This window comes from Globicephala melas, chromosome 11 (genome assembly GCF_963455315.2).
Source record: "Globicephala melas chromosome 11, mGloMel1.2, whole genome shotgun sequence".
In the NCBI taxonomy this organism is placed as follows: domain Eukaryota; kingdom Metazoa; phylum Chordata; class Mammalia; order Artiodactyla; family Delphinidae; genus Globicephala; species Globicephala melas.
Genome location: NC_083324.2, coordinates 22,370,874 through 22,391,955, shown reverse-complemented (window position 1 = coordinate 22,391,955; position 21,082 = coordinate 22,370,874). Strand labels below are relative to the sequence as shown.

At 39.6% G+C, this 21,082-nt stretch overlaps 1 protein-coding gene across 1 annotated transcript in view; it reads left to right on the top strand.

Annotated features, from left to right (window-relative positions):
* The window catches only part of TAFA1 (TAFA chemokine like family member 1), a 778,535-nt gene that overhangs the window by 145,391 nt on the left and 612,062 nt on the right, over nt 1–21,082 (top strand). The window contains exon 4 of the mRNA XM_060307400.1: nt 12,697–12,859. The gene's annotated coding sequence lies outside the window, so the exon portion shown is untranslated. The remainder of the gene's footprint in view (nt 1–12,696; nt 12,860–21,082) is intronic.

The window sequence follows — 21,082 nt, the reverse complement described above, 5'->3', positions numbered from 1 at the left end:
TCTATACTTTCTATTTCTTCCTGGTTCAGTCTCGGAAGGTTGTGCTTTTCTAAGAATTTGTCGATTTCTTCCAGGTTCTCCATTTTATGGGCATATAGTTGCTTGTAGTAATCTCTCATGATCCTTTGTATTTCTGCCGTGTCAGTTGTTACTTCTCCGTTTTCATTTCTAATACTATTGATTTGAGTCTTCTCCCTTTTTTTGTTTATTCTTTTTTTTTTTTTTTTTTTGTGGTACACGGGCCTCTCACTGTTGTGGCCTCTCCTGTTGCGGAGCACAGGCTCCGGACGTGCAGGCTCAGCAGCCATGGCTCACGGGCCCAGCTGCTCTACGGCATGTGGGATCTTCCTAGACCGGGCACGAACCCGCGTTCCCTGCATCGGCAGGCGGACTCTCAACCACTGCGCCACCAGGAAAGCCCTCCCTTTTTTTCTTGATGAGTCTGGCTAATGGTTTATCAATTTTGTTTATCTTCTCAAAGAATCAGATTTTAGTTTTATTGATCTTTGCTATTGTTTCCTTCATTTCTTTTTCATTTATTTCTGATCTAATCTTTATGATTTCTTTCCTTCTTCTAACTTTGGGGGTTTTTTGTTCTTCTTTCTCTAATTGCTTTAGGTGTAAGGTTAGGTTGCTTACTTGAAATGTTTCTTGTTTCTTAAGGTAGGATTGTATTGCTATAAACTTCCCCCTTAGAACTGCTTTTGCTGCGTCCCATAGGTTTTGGGTCGTCGTGTTTTCATTGTCATTTGTTTCTAGGTATTTTTTTATTTCGTCTTTGATTTCTTCAGTGATCTCTTGGTTATTAAGTAGTGTATTGTTTAGCCTCCATGTGTTTGTATTTTTTACAGATCTTTTCTTGTAATTGATATCTAGTCTCATAGAATTGTGGTTCAAAAAGATACTTGATATGATTTCAATTTTCTTAAATTTTCCAGTGCTTGATTTGTGACCCAAGATATGATCTCTCCTGGAGAATGTTCCATGAGCACTTGAGAAGAAAGTGTATTCTGTTGTTTTTGGATGGAATGTCCTATAAATAACAATTAAGTCCATCTTGTTTAATGCATCATTTAAAGCTTGTGTTTCCCTATTTATTTTCATTTTGGATGATCTGTCCATTGGTGAAAGTGGGGTGTTAAAATTCCCTACTATGATTGTGTTACTATTGATTTCCCCTTTTATGGCTGTTAGTATTTGCCTTATGTATTGAGGCGCTCCTATGTTGGGGCATAAATATTTACCATTGTTATATCTTTTTCCTGGATTGATCCCTTGATCATTATGTAGTGTCCTTCTTTGTCTCTTATAATAGTCTTTATTTTAAACTCTATTTTGTCTGATATGAGAATTGCTACTCCAGCTTTCTTTTGATTTCCAATTGCATGGAATATCTTTTTCCATCCCCTCACTTTCAGTCTGTATGTTTCCCTAGGTCTGAAGTGGGTCTCTTGTAGACAGCATATGTATGGCTCTTGTTTTTGTATCCATTCAGCCAGTCTATGTATTTTGGTTGGAGCATTTAATCCATTTACTTTTAACTTAATTATCGATATGTATGTTCCTAGTACCATTTTCTTAATTATTTGGGGTTTGTTATTGTGGGTCTTTTCCTTCTCTTGTGTTTCCTGCCTAGAGAGGTTCCTTTAGCTTTTATTGTAAAGCTGGTTTGGTGGTGATGAATTCTCATAGCTTTTGCTTGTCTGTAAAGGTTTTAATTTCACTGTCGAATCTGAATGAGATCCTTGTTGGGAAGAGTAATCTTGGTTGTAGGTTTTTCCCTTTCATCACTTTAAATATGTCCTGCCCCTCCCTTCTGGCTTGCAGAGTTCCTGCTGAAAGATCAGCTGTTAACCTTATGGGGATTCCCTTGTATGTTATTTTTGTTTTTGACTTGCTGCTTTTAATATTTTATTTTTGTATTTAATTTTTGATAGTTTGATTAATATGTCTTGGCGTGTTTCTCCTTGAATTTATCCTGTATGGGACTGTCTGCACTTCCTGTACTTGACTAACTATTTCCTTTCTCATATTAGGGAAGTTTTCAACTATAATCTCTTCAAATATTTTCTCCTTTCTTTTTCTCTTCTTCTGGGACCCCTATAATTCGAAAGTTGGTGCATTTAATATTGTCCCACAGGTCTCTGAGACTGTCCTCAGTTCTTTTCATTCTTTCTTTATTCTGCTCTGCAGTAGTTATTTCAAGTCTTTTATCTTCCAGGTCACTTATCCGTTCTTCTGCCTCAGTTACTCTGCTACTGATTCCTTCTAGAGAATTTTAAATTTCAGTTATTGTGTTGTTCATCATTGTTTGCTCTTTAGTTCTTCTAGGTCCTTGTTAAATGTTTCTTCTATTTTCTGCATTCTATTTCCAAGATTTTGGATCATCTTCACTAACATTACTCTGAATTCTTTTTCAGGTAGACTGCCTATTTCCTCTTCATTTGTTTGGTCTGGTGGGTTTTCAACTTGCTCCTTCATCTGCTGTGTGTTTCTCTGTGTCCTTCTTTTGATTAACTTACTGTGTTTGGGGTCTCTTTTTCGCAGGCTGCAGGTTCACAGTTCCCTTTGTTTTTGGTGTCTGCCCACAGTGGCTAAGGTTGTTTCAGTGGGTTGTGTAGGCTTCCTGGTGGAGGGGACTAGTGCCTGTGTTCTGGTGGATGAGGCTAGATCTTGTCTTTCTGATGGGCAAGTCATCTTCCGGTGGTGTGTTTTCGAGTGTCTGTGGCCTTATTATGATTTTAGGCAGCCTCTCTGCTAATGAGTGGGGTTGTGTTCCTGTCTTGCCAGTTGTTTGTCTTAGGGTGTCCAGCACTGTAGCTTGCTGGTCATTGAGTGGAGCTGGGTGTTGGCGTTGAGATGGAGATCTCTGGGAGATTTTTGCTGTTTGATATTACGTGGAGCTGGGAGGTCTCTGGTGGACCAACATCCTGAACTCGGCTCTCCCGCCTCAGAGGCACAGCCCTGACACCTGGCTGGAACACCAAGATCCTGTCATCCACACGGCTCAGAATAAAAGGGAGCAAGCAAGCGAGCAAGCAAGCAAGGAAGCAAGAAGGAAAGAAAGAAAGAAAGGAAGGAAGGAAGGAAGGAAAAAAGGAAGGAAGAGAGAGAGAGAAAGAAAGAAAGAAAGGGAGAAAAATTAAATTAAAAAGTTATTAAAATAAAAAATGAAAAAACAATTATTAAAAATAAATTAAAAAGTAATAAAAAAGAAACAAAGAAAGAAGAGAGCAACCAAACCAAAAAACAAATCCACCAATGATAAGAAGCGCTAAAACCTATGTTAAAAAAAAACCAAAAACGGGCAGACAGAACCCAAGGACAAATGGTAAAAGCAAAGCTATACAGACAAAATTACTCACAGAAGCATTCACATACACACTCACAAAAAGAGAAGAAGGGGAAAAATATACATATAGTTGCTCCCAAGTCCATGTCCTCAATCTGGGATGATTCGTTGTCTCTTCAGGTATTCCACAGATGCAGGGTACATCAAGTTGATTGTGGAGATTTAATCTGCTGCTCCTGAGGCTGCTCGGAGAAATTTCCCTTTCTCTTCTTTGTTCGCACAGGTCCTGGGGTTCAGCTTTGGATTTGGACCCGCCTCTGTGTGTAGGTCGCCTGAGGGCGTCTGTTCCCACCCAGACAGGACGGGGTTAAAGGAGCAGCTGCTTCGGGGACTGTGGCTCACTCAGGCCGGGTGGAGGGAGGGGCGCGGATGCGGGGCGAGCCTCCGGCGGCAGAGGCCGGCGTGACGTTGCACCAGCCCGAGGCGCGCCATGCGTCCTCCCCGGAAGTTGTCCTGGATCACGGAACCCTGGCCGTGGCGGGCTGCACAGGCTCCCGGGAGGGGAGGTGTGGATAGTGACCTGTGCTCGCAAACAGGCTTCTTGGTGGCGGCAGCAGCAGCGTCGCATGCCCGTCTCTGGGGTCCGGGCTTTTAGCCGTGGCTCGCGCCCGTCTCTGGAGCTCCTTTAAGCGGCGCTCTTAATCTCCTCTCCTCGCGCACCAGGAAACAAAGAGGCAAGAAAAAGTCTCTTGTCTCTTCGGCAGCTCCAGACCTTTTCCCCGGACTCCCTCCTGGCCAGCTGTGGCGCACTAGTCCCTTCAGGCTGTGTTCACGCCGCCAACCTCAGTCCTCTCCCTGCGCTCCGACCGAAGCCCGAGCCTCAGCTCCCAGCCCCCGCCTGCTCCGGCGGGTGAGCAGACAAGCCTCTCGGCCTGGTGAGTGCTGGTAGGCCCCGGTCCTCCTTGCGGGAATCTCTCTGTGCGGGAATCTCTTCGCTTTGCCGTCCGCACCCCTGTTGCTGTGCTCTCCTCCGCGGCTCTGAAGCTTCCCGCCTCCGCCACCCACAGTCTCCGCCCGTGAAGGGGCTTCCTACTGTGTGAAAACCTTTCCTCCTTCACAGCTCCCTCCCACTGGTGTGGGTCCCGTCCCTATTCTTTTGTCTCTGTTTTTTCTTTTTTCTTTTACCCTACCCAGGTATGTGGGGAGTTTCTTGCCTTTTGGGAGGTCTGAGGTCTTCTGCCAGCGTTCAGTAGGTGTTCTTTAGGAGTTGTTCCACATGTAGATGTATTTCTGATGTATTTGTGGGGAGGAAGGTGATATCCATGTCTTACTCTCCCACCATCTTGAAGGTCTCCCCATGGGGCTACTCTTCGTTGCAGTGCACAGGCTTCTCATGGTGTTGGCTTCACTTGTTGCAGAGCACGTGCTCTAGGCATGTGGGCTTCAGTAGTTGTGGCACACTGGCTTCAGTAGTTGTGGCTCGTGGACTCTAGAGCGCAGACTCAGTAGTTGTGGCACACGGGGTTGCTTAATTGCTCCGCAGCATGTGGGATCCTCCCGGACAAGGGCTCGATCCCATGTCCCCTGCATTGGCAGGTGGATTCTCAACCACTGTGCCACCAGGGAAGTCTGCAGACTTCAAAAATTTTTGTCCTACTGATGGGAGTGAAAACGGTGAGGTATCATTTTCTCATTTACTAGAGAATGGCTATCTTTTTATGTGGTTATTGACCATTATGAAAGAGATTGTTCAAATCTTTTGCCCATTTTTCTATTGCGATGTTTATCCTTTTCTTATTAATTCATAGAACTTTAAAAAATGTATTGGATGCTCATATTTTGTCAAGTAGATGTACTGAAAATGGCTTCTCCACTTTGTAGTTATCATTTTATCTATGGCTTTTATTAATCAGTATAGCATAGGCTAATCGGGAGTAACAAATAAACCTTGAACCTCAGTGGATAACAAAGGCTGATGTTAGTCACTGGTCCTCTCTTGAAGCTGTGCCTTAGAAAACACATGGCAGGGCTTCCCTGGTGGCGCAGTGGTTGAGAGTCCGCCTGCCGATGCAGGGAACATGGGTTCGTGCCTGGGTCCGGGAAGATCCCACATGCCGCGGAGCGGCTGGGCCCATGAGCCGTGGCTGCTGAGCCTTTGCGTTGGGAGAGGCCACAACAGTCAGAGGCCCGCGTACCGAAAAAAAAAAAAAAAAAAGAAAACACATGGCAAAGGAAGGAAAGCTGAGGACTCTGTAGGTTATTTCTAAGTGCGAGGCCTGGAAGTGGCTTCTGTCACTCCTGTCCAAATTGCATCTCATCATTCGTCCCCAAAGGAGGCTGGGAAGTGTAGAATACTCCCACACTGATATTTGGGAGTACTCAAGTCTCTACCACATGGTGTTTTAAATGAACAGATGCTCTTAATTTTAATGTAATTGAATTCAACTCTCTTTGTGGTTTCTACTTCTGTCGTATTTAAGAAATCTATCTCCACTACAGATCAACTCCAGAAAAAATGGAGAATTCCTTGGACAGAATGGTGAAGATTTTTTTATATTGCCTTCTAAAATTGTTATACTGTTGCTGTTCACATTTAGGTCTTTAATTCCTATGGAATTGTCTTGCTTTAGTTAGGAGTCAATTTTGTTTCAGAACTATTTATAGAAAAATCCCTGTTTCCCACTAGTCTGTCAATCGAACTTCCATAGGTGTGTGGATATATTTCTGAGCTCTCCACTCAGTTCCACCAGTCTATTCATCTATCCCTGGACCAATACCACTTTATCATAAATATTAGATTTTTATAACTCTTAATACCTGGTAAGGCAAATATCGTCTCTATATATTTCCTATTATGGGATGTTTTGACTATTTTTGTTCTTTGTCCTCTGTTTAAATCATAATTTTTTGCCAAATTTCAAAGTAAAAACTATTCAGATTGAATATATGGATCAATCTGGGGAGAAGCAATATTTTTATAATACTGAGTCTTCCCGTCTATGAACCATGGTACATCTTTACATTTATTTAGCTCTTTTTTAATATGTTTCCATAGAGTTTCACAGGTTTTTGATGTTGTTAAGGTCTTGTGCAACTTTGGTTAGATTCATTTGTTGGTACTATTGCAAATGCTATCTTTTAAAGATGTACATATTTCAACTGTCTATCCTTTATGGAAACTTAATTTTTTTTTGTATATGTGTGCACTTTTCTTCTTAATTTTTAGATATTTCCTCCTGGCTTTCATCCAGAAACAAGGTTTAGATGGCTAATTTTATTTTCTACTCCTGAGAGGTACAATTTTATTTCTAGTTTGCCTGCTGACGGTGTAATTTTCTAGCTCAGGTTAATGTGTGGAATCTCCTAGTAGGCGTCCCACTCTGAGAGATTTTTCTTATGTCTTCATTCTCTGTGAGGCCGTGGAAAGTGAAGTTCAGAGTTATTTGGGTTCAGAAGTTGCCCTTGGGGTAAAGGTGAGCTCTGGTGCTCTGCTTACCATGTTGGACTCTTGTTTTCCCTTAACTTTAGGTCTCTGGAGAATTCGTACCTTCTTGCCAATTTGTCAAAGCAGTAAAATAGATATTCATATTTGTATTTACTTTTACTTACTTTTAGTCGAGAGTCAGTTAGATTATTTAGTCTACCGTGTTGCCAGAAACTGAAATTGAGATACAGGCACTAACACGTATATATTATTAAACACCTTCAAAAATACCTATAATAATTCTAAAAATATTTCTCTGTAATTATTTTTAAAGGCTTAATTTAAATTAGTTCAATTGCTGTTTTGCTATCAAGAATTACAAATCTTTTTTTTTTTTTTTTTTTTTTTGCGGTACGCGGGCCTCTCACTGTTGTGGCCTCTCCCGTTGCGGAGCACAGCCTCCGGATGCGCAGGCCCAGCCGCTCCGCGGCATGTGGAATCTTCCCGGACCAGGGCACGAACCCATGTCCCCTGCATTGGCAGGCGAAGTCTCAACCACTGTGCCACCAGGGAAGCCCCAAGAATTACAAATCTTGATAGCAAAGTATTGTCACTCTACTTACTTTAACTGGTTACTTTTTTTTCCCCCTCATTTTTTTTCTTACTTGGCTGTTAAGTCAATAAAGTGCTCTTAGGCTTGTGGTCAACAAAGTTATCTTATCCTTCTTGTTAGATGGATTGACATTTAAAAAAATTCCACTCAGCCTCCTAACACTATGGCCAATATTTTACACTCTAAGTCGGTGAGAGTTGATGGTAAACTTGCTAGATCTTGCAAAGTCAAGTTGTCTCTGATATAAACTTTCTTCCCTTTCTTGACAATTAATCAACAAGTGGCCATTGAGTTTCCACCACAAATCTGTTACATGATAATGGCAAGCTTGTTCTGATAGCCATGGGGATTTTGTTTTTGTTTTTACATCTTTATTGGAGTATAATTGTTTTACAATGGTGTGTTAGTTTCTGCTTTATAACAAAGTGAATCAGTTATACATATGTTCCCATATCTCTTCCCTCTTGCGACTCCCTCCCTCCCACCCTCCCTATCCCACCCCTCCAGGTGGTCACAAAGCACCGGAATTTAAGAAAAAAAAAATGTCATGAAGAACCTAGGGGTAAGACAGGAATAAAGACACAGACCTACTGGAGAACGGACTTGAGGATATGGGGAGGGGGAAGGGTGAGCTGTGACAGGGCGAGAGAGAGGCATGGCCATGGGGTTTTAAACCAGATTTTCCCCAGAGTGAGAATCTGATTAAACAGATCTTCTGTGATAGTGCTAACTCTGCCCCTTCTTTCACAGATTCCCTACAGCAATTTCTCAGGGAGACTGGAGGATATAGTTAATTGCTTTTTCATATTTCTCCTCTGTGATGGTAAAGCCAACACATAAAACATAGAAATAATAATTTAAGCCCTAAAGAAACCTCTGGCAATTCAATGAAGAAAAATTCAAAATTATTAATTCATTTTAGTGCATTATCATTATAATTAACATTAAAATACTTAAAGCAATATCCCAATGTATTAACTTCCTTTTTCTTGAGAAGTGAACATTGGCCCACAAGGTATCATATGTGGGTGTATAATCTCATCATTAGAGATCTGTTGTAAATCTTGTTCTATAACTTCAAAAAATCTGATAAATATGTCTCATGAAGTAAGTATTTGCTCAGATCATTAAAACACTGCCCTTTTGAGTGGTCGATAAAGTTAACTGATACGTTTTCTTAAATACTTTAAATGTCATTAAAAATACTTATGTTTTAAAGTAACTGATCTCTGCTGTTGGTAAAGAAAATAGAGATAAGGAGATAGAAAAAAAATCCATTATTTCATTTCTCAGAAATAACCACTATAACATTTTCAAAAAGTTTTATTACAAAATAATTTCAAATTTACAGAAAGTTTGTAAGAATAATACAGAGGACTTCTGTGTACCCCTCATCTAGATTTTATATGCAGGGTATAGAAATATATATATATATATATATATATATAAATATATTTCTATACCCTGCATATACAAAAATCTATTTTTTATATATATATATATAAATGTATATATATTTACTGTGTTTTTCTGATATATTTCCTAAGAGCAAGGACATTTCATTACATAACTACAATTCTATGATGAAATTTGGGAAGTTTGGCATCAATACAACATCCTGATTTAAAATGCAATCCGTATTCAAATTTTGTCATTTTTTTCAATAATGTTCAGTATAACAATTTTCCCCTGATCCAGGGTTCAATCAAGAATCATATATAGAATTTAGTGGACATGACTCTTTGGTTTCTTTTAATCTGGAACATTTCCTCAGCCTTTCTTTATATTTTATGACATTGACATTTCTGTGGAGAAGAGGCCAGTTGATTTCTAGAATGAGTCTCAATTTGTCTGATATTCCTTAAATTTGAAAGCGCTTTGAAAGAGTTGTATAAACTCACTGTCAGCCCTGCCTCCCCTTCTCTCTTGAAATCCTAATTTACTCTGACTTTTGTCCCTACCATTCTTCCAAGATTGCTTTTATTCAGGTCATCAGTGATCTTCATGTCACAAAAGTCAATGGCCTTTTCTCAGTTCTCCTCTTGTTCAACCTTTGAGCAGAATTTTTTTTTTTTTTTTTTCTGTACGCGGGCCTCTCACTGTTGTGGCCTCTCCCGTTGCGGAGCACAGGCTCCGGACGCGCAGGCCCAGCGGCCATGGCTCACGGGTCCAGCCGCTCCACGGCATGTGGGATCTTCCCAGACCGGGGCACGAACCCGTGTGCCCTGAATCGGCAGGCGGACTCTCAACCACTGCGCCACCAGGGAAGCCCTGAGCAGAATTTGATAGAATTTATCTCCTCCTCCTCTTTGAGGATATCATACTTTTGACACTAGGCTTCCTTCACATAGCTCTTTCCTTTATCTCTTTGCTCAGTAGTCCCTTCTTCTAAGTTTTGCTGGACTCTCTTAAGCTTTCATTCCCTAAATGACAAAATAGTATATGGCTCAGTCCTCAGACCTCTTTGCCTTCTACACTTATTTTCAAGGTAGGTTCACCTAACTAGAACATGGATTTAAATACCAGTCTAAATCTATAAAACCAGCCTAGAATTCACTCTTGAACTCTAGATCATGCATCCAACTTTCTACCTCCCATTTGGAACTCCTATAGGCATCTCAAACTTAATATGTCCATTACCAATTTCTTGATAATTTTTGGAAAGCCTGCCAGTCTTTTCACTCTACTCAGAATAAAAGTCAAACTCCCTTAGAGGGCATTACATAACATGGTTTCCCATTAATTTGCTTGTCTCGTCTCCAACCTTCTCTCCTTTTACTTACTCTATCCTGCCACACCAAGTACACTTGTACCTTGGGACCTTTACACTTGCTGTTCCCTCTGCCTGGAATCCTTTCTTCCAGAAACCTACATGACTTATTGTCTTATTTCAGGTTTCTGGGCAAATAATTTCTTATCAGAGAGGTGTTTCTTAAACACCTTAAATAATATTGAAATGTTCCCTGCACCAGCCATATCACTCTTTATTCAGTATTCCTGTTTTACTTCTCTTTGTTCCACTTATTATTATCTTAAATACAGCTTTTTCTCTCTATCCCCTCCCCTAGTAGAATGCTAACTCCACGTGCATAGACATTTCGCTTTGTTTACTCTTATACATACAGCTCTTAGAATAGTCATTAACTCATAGTAGGCATTCAGGAAACATCTGTGAGGTGAATGAATATCCTTTCAGATCTTTTCTATACCTAGAAGTGTCTATTTAAAAATTATTTGGATAATGCGCTCTCTACGGTTCTGTCAATTGCTTTCTCACTTAGTATTATGTCCTGAACATCTTTCTACGTCACCAAAAATAGATCTAAATCATTTTCCATAGCCTTAGAATATTCCATTGTATAGAGGTGGCATAGCTGATTTATTAAAACTCAACTGATGGACAGTTGGATTGTTTTCAATTTTTTTGCTATATCAAACAATGCTGCAACTAATAACCTTATGTTGAAGTCTTTTGTAATGCAATTTGTCAAACAACTATTGAGTATCTGCTTTATGCAATTCACTGGTCTGAGCAATGGGATGGGAAAGCAGAGACAAATGTGACATGGTTTCTGCATTCAGCGAGCTCATGACCTACTCAGAGAGACAGATGATGATAAATAAGGATGATATATCTTAGAGAATTATGAGTACTGCAAGACCAGTAAAGAAGTACAATGTGGAATTCAGGGATAGGAATTACCAGAGATAAAGAAAGAGGTAGAAAGACTTTCTGGAAGGTCTATATAGGTCTATATAGTTAAATTGGGCTTTGGTAAATGTTTCATTCAATTGACAGAGGGGCTGGGGAGGAGAGAGTGCAACAGTCAGAGGATGGTGGGAACTATCCTTGGGTAAGTTAACTCTCTAATTTGGCTAGAACAGAAGATGGGTGAGTGATAAGGCCAGAAATGTAGGTTGAGGCAGGAGCATATGGCAGATAAAAAATCACTGTCAACTCAAAGGACCCAGAGATAGAAAATATTATAGAAATGGATCCACTTGACTTACCTATCAGATTTTTCATTTTGGGGAAAACAGTTTACCTGGGCTATCCCGGTCTGTGAGAATTCAGATTCATTATTTCTAGATATTCTGGTATTTGAAGAGAAACTGAAAAATTTGTCTTTTTAAAAGATAAAAGTTCCTGACTTTTAACTGCTGGCCATCAACTCATATTTTTTCACAACCTCTTTTTGTGAACCACAGAACAAAATAACAACAATAATAATAAAACTCCCAATTCACTCACTCCTAATGGGCCATATGTATCCTGCAAGTCCCCAGTTTGTAAACTCTGCCCTGAATAGACACTGTCTACTAATATGGTGAATTTCAATCTTTTGGACCTTGAACCACAGCAAAAAATTCCATTCTACATTGAGACCTAACATGCACACACATAAACATAGATAAATGAAGCTAAACTTTCTGAAAACAATACTCAATCCTAACAATTTACTTAACTGAAAGGAAAGCACTCTGATCTAGTCTACTTCGATCTAGTCTATTCTATTCTAAAAGGAAATGTTTGTCTTGACCTACTAAATTAACTTCAGGACTCACAATGGTTTCAAAACTTATTAAAAACACTGTCCTGACTTTGATAATTCTTTTGCCCTCTAAATCTGTGTTATCTTGTAATATCGCTTAAGAATTGCCTTCTCAGGTGCTTAGAATTTAGGGAGCCAACTAGAACATAAATAGCTCTGGGCAGGATCTGCTCTTTTCTCTTAGACCCACAGGCTCAGCAAATGTAACATATATTTGACTCTTGGATGCTGGGACTTGGGCCTTTGAGGGCCTCCACAAATCGGCTTTTATATTCTGAGTCCCAGGAGCTGTGGATCTGTAACCCTATTATTTAGCTGGAGGAGATGGTCAATGGATATCAGTTAAGAAACTGTTTGTGACTAACTCAGCCAGCTCCCCTCCAACAATGTATCTATGAACCTCAGCTTGAGAGTGAGATCCTCATGACCTCAAGGTCAAATTGACTCAGCTGACCACTCCTCCAGCTCCTCCCTCAACACCTGTCCAGGTCCCGATTAGTAGATTCACTATGAAGGACGAGTCATAAAGGACCCTACTATTTTAAGCTCCATGTGATCAGAACCCTTCCCGGTTACTAAGAAACACAAATGATTTTAGTTGCCTTGAAATTAAATGTAGCCTAGAACACATCAATATTTGTCAGGTCACATTGCAAATGAGCTACTGTATTCATAATGGATGTGTCACCCTCATAAATATGACACAAGGGCATTTTCAAAGAGATGATTATCCACTCTGATGGGAGAGAAATACAAGCTTAAGAAATTAACATTCTCACCACCTCCTTGTCTCTCTTTGCTTTGCATTATTTAGGGATCTCTGGTGACTCGATTGAAGTCCTCCCTGCCCCCCGAAACCTGCAGAGTACAGAGCTTTTGGAATATACACCACCCTGATATCAAAGGAAGGAGCCCTGTTGGAGGAATTGACATTTCCCCTCTCATCTCTGGGTTAATGGAAAGACCTGTATTCAAAGGTACCTTTGTCTCAGCGGGAACACCGCAAGACATCTTTTGTTTTGATTTATATTGGTTGCAGGTACATGCTGGATCAAAGCACATGAGAATGGGAGAAAGAAGCCAGATGCATAGTTGATCCAGGGGGAAAACTGAACTATAGGACATTTTACTTCTTTGTTTAGCAAGCTGTATAATAACTGGCCAACATTATTTATTATTATACTATTTATATTTTAAAATTTATTATAGCATTTATTATTTATTCTTATTATTTATTATTGAGCACTCGTCATATACAAGACCAGTGGTCCCCAACCCTCCTGTTCATTCAAATCTCTTGAGGGGCTTTTTAAAACTATAGTTGTCCTGGCCTCACCCCCAAAGGCTCTGGTATAATTGGTCGTGGCTGGGGCCCAGACAGCGGCACTTTTTAACAGTGCTAAGGTGATTCTAATATGCAGCCAGGGTGGAGAACCACTGTATTAGATACTATTTAAAAATTTTTTAATTACTAGCTCTTTCAATACCCATAGTAAGTCTATAAGTTGCTATGATTATCATTATCCTCAATTTTCAAATGAGAAAATAGAATTAAAGAGAGTTAAGCATCATTCCTATGAGTGTACAGGCTAGTAGGGGTGGAATCCAAATTTCTCTCCAGGTATTTGGATTCCAAAATGCAAAGCAAGTTTAATGCAAAGATCAAGGGCAAGAGAAACACTTTCTGCCAGGTGTTTGGGGCAAGAGTCATAAAAAGATGACTCCAAAGGAAGACAAAAAGGTGAAGTAGAAAGTTTAAAGCATCTGCAAGCCTGGCTTCATGGGTGTGCAACCTGTACATGGGCTCAGAAGGGTCCCATACTTGGTTTAATGCTCTGTGTTGCTGTCTTGGAATTCTTAATACATTTTGAACAAGAAGCCCCACATTTTCATTTTGCACTGGGCTCTACGAGTTGTGTAGCTGGTATGGGTTTGATGAGGTAGGTGATTGCTTCCCTGGAGTGATTTCAGCAATTTCAGTGAAGTAGGGACCATCTCCTTCTTTGGGAGCACTTTTCCTAGAGCTGGAAAAGCAAATGTCAAAGGCATTGACAAGGGAGCCATAGAACTCTGAGTTGCATGCCCTCCCTAGAGGCAAGGGGCCAGAGTGAGGGGGTGGGGCAAATAAAAACAGCAGATGCTCTAAAATATAGGTCCTTCCATCTTTCTAAGTAATAATCGCTAACATTTATTGAGTGTTTTCTATGTTCTAAGCACTGTTTTATGTAGTCTACATGCATTGTTTCCTTTAATCATCACCACTCTATGAGATACATACCATCATTTTATCCCCTTCTTATGGATGAGGGAAATGAGATACAGAAAGGTTAAATAACTTACCCAAAGTCACAGAACCATGTAAGAGGAGGAACTGAGGTTTTAACCAGACCTGTGCACCTCCCCACTACACTGTGTGGTCCCTTAGAACATAATGGATCAATTCCTATGTGTTCACCTGAGCTCCTGACCGTTGCACTCTCCAGAGGTGCTCCTTACCAATCTCCTATCTCATAATTCCCTTACATGGAGGGAGTCAGGTGTCACAGGAAACAAAAAGTTCAGGAATTAGGAGGCTCCAGTTCTTGTCCGGTTTCATCCCTGCTGTTTACTGGTCAGATAACTCTAAGCAAGTCATTTTATTAAGTTCTTTATTTTTACCCCATCATCACCCATTCATGGGACACTTTAAATGTGCTAGGCACTGTGCTCCTTTCTTGAATTTCAATAGCAAATCAGAATAGGTCTCTTCCCTTTTGGAATATGCCTCATTCTGAAAAGGGATTTGAGGTACTTAATTACCAGTTTCAGTTTCCCTGCTTGTTAAAAAGAAAGCAGATGTGAACTGAGTTGTGGGTGGGAGTGAGGGGAAATAATAGCTATTTAAATTTAAAAATGGAAGGATTGTGATTGCAAATATGGATTGCAAATATGATCTGTTATTACATGGATTTCCACCCCTAGACAGTTTGGGCCACTTACCGAGTTCCCAAGTGCGACTCGTGATTACATGGCCAGCTATCTCGTCTCCTGTTTGAATCCTACACTTACTTTAAGACTAAGAGCAAATCCCATCTATTTCAGTTGATTTCTTTTTCTGGAATTCTTTAAAACCAAACCATAACAAGGATGGTGATTCTAAGAGTAACTAACCTTTATGGAACACTCACCATGAGCAGATGCAATGACAGTACTTATTGGATTAGCTCATTTAATTTAACCCTTAAAACAACCCAGTGAGATAGGTACATTTTACAGGTGAGGGGACTAAAGCTAGGGAAGAAGTACTAATCCCAGATACTATTCCAAGAGTCAGGATTCAAACCCTGGGTTTGAATGGATCTAGTGTCCAGGCTCTTAAACACTGCTGTGGTCAACCACTTATTTAGTATTTCTTTTACTACATAAATATATATTATATATGCATATTTACATTCATACAAATATGAGTATTTACCTCATTATTTTTGCATGTTGATATACCTCAACTTATTTAGCACTTAACTCAAAATATTATTGTACATTGACTTAGAACATATGTCATGTGTTAGGCTTCCAAGCCCCTAGAGAAAGCTATATTTTAGACTTAATGTCTTATGCAGCATTTTAAATCATGTCTTGCATGGTGTAGATACTAAAACATATTGACTGACCAAAATCCAAATGGAAAATATACAATAATACCTAACCTCAGGTCAAGCAAAAAAATCTACAGAATAGTTTATATGAGACCATAATTTCCCTTGGTTTGACATCAATTCTTTGTTCCCCAAACTTCTAGAATTTTATTTAGAAAGATAGGTTTGTTTTCCTCCCAACGAAAGAGTGGTTATTGAGCATTTTTCCATATCCCAGGTATTATCTAAGTGCTCTACCTGCCTTAAGCCACATAATCTTCATAAACATAGTGAATGTATTGCACCTTTCTGCCTGGTTTACCCTTAGGCATTTACATTTACTCCTTGTAACACCAGTACTTCAGGGGAAGCAAACCTGTCTCCAGCTCCAGAATGAGTCTGATTTGTCTTCTATGTCTTTGATAATAATTGGTGTAGGAACTCAGGCATAAGACAGCCAACCATTCCTGGACAAAAGAATTGGTTCAGGAAATGGCATATGACTCCGTGTAAGCAAAGGAGACAGGATGGGATGTTTGCTGAGGGTATTTGGAAAACAGAAAGCCATGGAAAAAGATGGCTTGGCTGTGGACATGTCATGGCAGACTATGGTAGCCTTTTCACTACCAGCTCAAGGATGAAGTCAACGGAGAGAAAAAAGGAGGGACAGGAGAATCACCAAGAAACAGATTCTGTGTCCTGGTTAGTCTGCCCTATCTGTAGGACTTTTCATATGTTGAACCAATAAATTACCTTTATCAGTAAAGCAGACTTGAAATGGACGTTCTGTTCCTTGTCTCTAAAACCATTCTATTACATGAGTACTCTGTTATGTTACATACCAGTATTAATATAAAAGGATACAACATGAATGAAAATATGTAATAATAGAAATACATATAACATTTGCAGAGTGCTTAATGTTTTAAAAAGTGCCTATTATGCATTTTAATCTCATTGAGTTTCTAGACGCCTAATAACAGGTTACACAGAAAAGATTGCAGTAGTAGTATATCTTACTTAGGAGATGTGTTCTAAATATACAGGGGTAAAATTGTATATAGTCAAAGTTACCTTTTTTTTTTTTACTGGTACACGGGCCTCTCACCGTTGCGGCCTCTCCCGTTGAGGGGCACAGGCTCCGTACGCGCAGGCTCAGCGGCCATGGCTCACGGGCCCAGCCGCTCCGCGGCATATGGGATCTTCCCGGACCGGGGTGCAAACCCGTGTCCCCTGCATCAGCAGGCGGACTCTCAACCACTGCGCCACCAGGGAAGTGCTCAAAGTTACCTTTGAGAATACCAGCCTTCAATATGTACAGCTCAGTCAGTTTCTCCTTTCTCTCTTCTACCATTCATTCTAGCAGTCAAAAAAGATTTACTGAGCACATTCTATGTGTCACATGCTAGCATGGAGTCATGACAAGTTCTCTGATCTCATGAAAGTTACTTCCTAGTGTACGAGAAAATTATTAAATAGATAAAGAAGATAATTATAGACTGTGGTAGTTTCTAGAAAGTTTGGGATTATCGAGATCAACAAAGGAGCAGGAGACTTGTAGTGAAGTTTGTCAGGGAAAGCCTTTCTGAGGAGGTGACTGAGCCCTGAAGGATGAGAGTGTTGACAAATGCCCAGGGGAGCATTGTAGACAGAAGGAAGAACTATAATGACAGTCTTCAGCTGGGAAAATGTTTGATGTTTGTGAGTAACAGAAGAATAGTCTACCTGGACAGTAGTGAGTGATGGAGAAAGGGGAGAAGATGAGCTCACAGAGGAAGGTGATCGTTAGAATATGCAAAATCTTTTGGTAGGGTGTGGTATGGAAATTGAATTTTATACTGATGGAGATGGAAGGGAAAACCAATGAAATGCTTTGAGCAAGGTAGTGGCATGCTCTGATTTGAGGTTTTAAAAGAATCATTATGATAAGGGCTAAGAGAGGAAAATAAACCAAGTTGGGGAACAATTGAAGTTCAAAAATGTTATAGTAGTGTGTGATAGGGGAGAAGGAGAGAAGTGGTTAGAAAGGAAATGTATTTTGGAAGAAGAACTGACAGAACTTGGTGATGTTTGGATGTTAGAAGAGAGTAAAGGGAAGGAAGGCATCAATGATGACACTTCAGCTTTTGTCCTAATCACTTGGGGGTAGAAGGATGCCATACGCATGGACAGGACTACAGTACAAGCATTAGAATGAGAACTGAAGAGCTCTGTTGAGGACCTATCAAGTTTGAGGTGCATATAGTGGGCATGTTATTGTGCAGTTGAGGAAAAAAAACACAAAGTCATATGATAAATAAGTGGAGAACCTGAGCTTGAACTTAGGTGTGTCTAAAGACACAGGTGGCTCCCTTCACCACGAGCCCGCATGATTTTAGCAGTGATTTTAGACCAATTGAGTTGTCTTTAGATTATCAGACACCTCACAAACAGTAATGAATACATGCTTACAAGCTTCACAATGGTAGCAACAGCTTTTAATTGTTTGTGAGCATCTCTATTGACAAACCCCACAGAGTCGAGAAGGGAATGTCAATAGCGCTACAAGGCTAAGTTGGTTGATGGGATGAGTAGCGGATATTTCCTTCCTTGGCTAATTTTCCTGTCCTTTGTGTATCATCATCACCAGTATTTCAAGTGCGGAGATTCCTTTTGCCAGATAACTACAGAAGCTGTATATAGTAGTTGTGGTATACCACAGAGTTTGATACAAGAGCATGTAACTAATAGGTAAAGTCAGATAATGATACAAATTATTTTTACCTGGCATTTGCCTACTACAACATTATTATGCAGAATACCATTCTGTATTTTAATCTTGCTGTGTTCTTATATAAGCCTGGTAAGTTAGGTTATGCAAGCATTGTTACGATTATTATTATAGTAGAGTTGCATCTTATTTGGCAATTGGGTTCTAAAGTACAGAGGCAGAATCTTGTGTGTAGTCAAAGTTACCCATGAGAATTCTATCTTTCAGAAAGTCCAATACAGCTAGTTTTCCCACAAGTATTATAATTCATTGGTGTCTGTTCCACTTACAGCTGGTAAAGTGGATGGCTTCTCTTTGGGGTCGTGCAATACAGCAAGTTGCTCACTATTTCTTCCTTCCTTTTTCTTTTCCTCCCCTTCTCCCTTCCTCCATTCCTTCTATAGATTTTATGGCCTCCTACATGACAGATATTATTCTAGATACTGGAACTACAGTGATGAACCAGAGAGATAAATTCTTGACCTCCTGAGGCTTACAGTCTAGCATACATCCTGAGAGGCACACAGGATGCAGGAACAATGGTCCAGGCCCCCAGAATACACAGCCATTGCCATTAATGGTTAGCAAGACTCTTGCACTAATTAAATTGTTTCTCTCTCTTTGCTGGGCTCTTACATTTGAATTTGCATAAGATAAACTCCAGTCAGACACAATTCTGTATTCCCATAATATATGTGAAGAAATCGTCTTCGAAAGGTGATTTCTTAAAAGCCTGATTGTAGTAGAATAAGTTTGGAACCTAGGTTTTCAAAGTTAAAGTCCTAAGTTTTGCCCCCATGAGCATCTTTCCCTCTCCTTTATATCATCAGTCTCTTGGGCCTAAAGTCTGTGCGTCGCCTTGTCCATCCTAACCTCTTGTGTCCCTGCTCTTGCCTTTTGTTTACTGACTTTTCCCTGCGTAGATATGAATTTCTAAGTTTTTATTCAGTCTTAGCCTCACCTAGAAAAGAAAGAAAGGAAAAGGTTCTTAATGACTTCATTGCTCAGTCTTTTGCTTTTGAGAGCCTTGACTCTTGGTCAAGATTAGTCTAGGCATGGCTATTCAATAGGAAGGGCCTGACTTCACTGACTGACATCTTGCCCTTCCAGCTTCCCCGGAGATTCCATTATATTCCTACAAACCAGGTAGGGGACTATCATTGTTACTGAGGATAAAAATATTTAGGTGAACGTCCCTTTGCAGAATCATTTATCTTCCATTCCAATTTATGCAGTACACAGGGCTCTGATCCAAAAAAACCTGATTTATTAGGGTTTCTATTTAGGACTGTGTTTAAAGACACTATGCCCTACATTGTGGGATTGTTAAAGTAAGAAACACCCATATAATTAAATTTGGAGTAGACAAAAATGGTGTGAAGGAGGAGAGAGAATTGTCTAAAGTACATTAATTTCTTACCGTTAAGACTTCGGAACCTTTTGACTGTGTCATGCCAGGTTGTCCTCTCCTGTTACTGGGTGAGTGTAGAAAATTTAAGCGATGTCTCTTCATTTATCTGAATGTGCTGTATTATAGAGCTGCTTTAAATGTTTTGGAGTAGTTGCCACTGCAATTTTATGAAATAATGACTTGGTTTAATGTCATGCTGGTACAGTCAAGTTTTTACATTTACCTGATGTAAGGTATGAAAGGAAACAAATGATTACTTACAAACCTTTCATGAGTTAGTTTTTAAAAATAAGAGAGAGAAAATGATGAAGTCTCCTGTGAATAGAACAGTATCATTGGGTAGAAAGAGTACTGAACTGCTATGCCCTTAATTCACTGTGGAACCTTAAACATATTGCCACATTTCTGGGCCTTGGTTTCTGACAAAGTAAGTAATGTTAGCTGCAGTGGCAGACAGCCTCAACAGTTCAGTGATTTAATACAAAAAAGTTTCTTTCTCACTCACCTCAGTCTAAGGAGTGTGTGTGGGGAGGTGGCTTTTGACTTTTCCATGTTGTGGCTCCACCGTCTTTAGCACATGGTGTCAAATTACTATTATTTTGAAGTTTTAATGGTTAACACCATTGCTCTCATAAAATTATTCTTTGCTTGTAGGATTTTTTTCCTCTTTTCTTTTTCCTACCACACTGAATGAGTACAACATTAACTTGGATAATAATGGAAGAAACATATCTCTTTGATACTAAATTGTTAGCTTCCAAGAAAATGCTTAGGCTGTAACATGTAACATTTTAAGCTTCTTAATTATTTTAAATAACAAATATAGTAACATTTTAGTTTGATGATTCCAGAAGTGTTCTTCACAAAACCTCAGCCATAAAAACAAAGATGTCTAGTTGATTCAGAAGAAAAAGTTATTTTTTTCCAAAAGGCATTTCCCCAAATTTCTTTATGGAATTACAATGTTTTTTTAAATTCTTCTCTCTTTTCTTTCTCCTCCAAGAAAAGCAAACTGAAATTCCAAGTATTACCAAGTATTTTTTTTCCTTTAAGTAGAATATCTGCCAACATCTTGAGGAACACATTTTGAATAATGCCAGTGGAGGAAGTAGGAAGAATTAGAGGACTTTAATAAAATATTGCAAAGAAATCTAAAAAATGGTATTTGGGGTGGAATAATCTGACAAGTGTGTGGGACAGACTGGTGAAGGATGGGACCAGAGAGGCATGCAAATATATTTGAAGTCTTTAATTAAAAAACCCCACAAAAACCCAAATACAAATAAGCAAGTTAAAAAAAGTAAATGAAAACCAGGGACTGTTGCATCTGCTATTTCAAAAGAAAAATAAAAAAAGAAAAGAAAAAAAATAAAAGGAGTGAACAATAGTGCGGAGTGGTGAAAAGGGGGAAAACAGTATATAGACT